The sequence below is a fragment of the Pundamilia nyererei genome, unplaced genomic scaffold (genome assembly GCF_000239375.1).
Source record: "Pundamilia nyererei isolate P.nyererei 1_Seehausen unplaced genomic scaffold, PunNye1.0 scaffold00096, whole genome shotgun sequence".
Classification (NCBI taxonomy): Eukaryota; Metazoa; Chordata; class Actinopteri; order Cichliformes; family Cichlidae; genus Pundamilia; species Pundamilia nyererei.
Window position 1 is genome coordinate 643,153 of NW_005187497.1, and position 2,472 is coordinate 645,624.

Sequence of the window (2,472 nt, forward strand, 5' to 3'; positions counted from 1 at the left end):
TAGGTTGAACAGAACAAGACACTGCCGCTTGGCTAAAACAAGCTCCGCTACTGGACCTTATTTCTACCTCACAAAATCATAGCAACTGGCCAATAAATCCATTCGTTCATTAACCATTAATTAATTAAATGCCACATTGTACACTTGCCATAGAGTGGTTTCATTATAGTTGTGTCTTTTTTTTTAAAAAAACAGTTGCTTGCTGTTGCTGAAAACAACAGGGTTGATGTGATAGCTGAGTTTGTATGACTTATTTGGAAACACAGGAATCATCTGACTTCACTTTAAATTTGAAAATCCACATTTTTAACTGCAAGACTATGTTCCCCATCACATCTATATAATATTAATGGATACGATGCCAATAAAAACAAGCTCCATCTTGTATGTTCATAAACAGTATAATTGTTGTATCTTTAGTATTTCCAAGTAAACCCTTTGTCTTTACTTTAAAGTGTCACCCCGGGCAACTGAAATGTCCAAATGATAGTTGTGATTGGTCCAATATTTGTTTATATTATCTAAATGTATTTATTTATTTTGCTCTTTGAGTACCATGTGGCATTAATTGCCTACAAATCCATGAATACTAATAGACATATGGTTGGATATGAACTAAATAATCAAAGGGTAATCCTGGGACAGGCTGTGCTTGTTTAATATCAGTTAATGACGCAGTAATTGCATTTTAACCTTATACATATGGCCTATACTTTATAACTGCAAAATGTGTTTTCTTTAACAAGACTGTAGTAAAGTCTGAAATAGTTTCTCTTAATTCAGCTGTTTTTACTGTTTACTTATTTCTATCACAGTGAAAACCTCATCGCATAACAATCAGAAGCTGTTCCTAGATTTTAAAGTACTCTATAGGACATGTGGGAAATCTTTGTTATTTAAACAGATTAGGTTTCCAGTGTAGAGGTAATAGAGCCATTTAATCACTAGAGGGAGACAAAAGATTTGAATCTAAGCTTTGAAATTCCCTGTTGAATATTTAGTGTGAAGCTGAGCCATGGTCTATGACTTAAAAAACAAGTTGTTAGAAATAAAGTTGTTACATCAATATTCACTACAGTAAACATGAACCGATTAGAATAAAGTAAGCGTTGATATTTGAGTTGATTAGCCACTTTAGAATTATAAAGAAATGTTGTTGACAGATGAGAATATTTAGAGCATCTGTGTGGGTTTAGAGGAATTTTCAGTCAAAGCTCCAAACTTGTTTTCATTAAGGGAGCAACTGCCTCTAAACAGCCCACCCAGAAGAGTGTTTTCCAACCCTGAGTGCTGGGACTTCTTTGCTATTTCACCTGCTGTGAAGCAGATGCAACACAGGCTGCCACACACACAGCTGGGCTGACAGATACCTTGCCGATGCAACAGAGCATAGGAAATGAGGACTGCTTCATCAGCTTGTTTCAGTGACTCCTGCATGGTCTTAATGTCTATGCTGCACAATTAAGTGCACCTCTGCTGAGTCACCACAACAGTGCAGTACTTATCCACGTTGAGTTTCTGTCAAGACCGAGACTGAACGGCTTGGCTTATTACTCCTGAAATCATGGCATATTAGGAAATAGTTCAAAATAGTTATTGCATTTTTTTTCACATTTTTCATTAAATATTTACTACTCACTACTAAATGAAAAAGAAAACTGACAGCCAGAGTAGATTTCTGCAAATTACAAAAGAAATGGAAAGCATTGCTAAACAGTTTGAACTGAAGAAATGAGGAAGGAAATAAAATAAATCTGAAAAATATTTTAGTTTGAACTGGAAATTTAAACATGAAAATTGTGGACTGAAAAGAACTGAAATTCCACTTACTGGCACTCATCTTCAGCATACGCAGGATTGTTTTGGGTTTTTAACTGAAACACCATGAGTTGCAGTTTTGGCAGTAGCCCCGGTGGAATCAGTTTACTAATCTAAACCACGATTCTACCTTCTATCTGCAGAAAATTTCAAACACAAACAACAAAGTTTTCATGTATTTTTTTAGCCCATTTCTTCACTGTCATGGAATTCCCAGTCTGGGAGATGAGGTCATTTGGTCTTGCTCTGTATCCAGTATTGATTCATCCTTTGCCATGCTCAAACACCACGCTGCCAACTCATTTGGTACCTACTGGAGAAGAGCTTTGGGCTAATCATGCTTTGTACAACATCTTACTGGTCACGTGTCTGGTTTTAACAACATTTACTGGTTATTTGGTTATTTGGTTACTGACCAACTTTAACTATGCCTCAGCTGCTGCAACAGGGCATCGGTGTCATGGTACTGAGGGGCATTATAGCCTCTTTCAGTTCCTGTTGTCCTGAAACCCATTTTGAATAAGAGCTAATAAATATAATTGTTCTGATTAACGTGCAGGCTTCTTCATGGTAACATCACACCCACTGTTTTCTGTCAGCAGAATTCAATCCGAAGATGCTTAGTGGGTGTCATTCCTGATATAAACTCTCTTC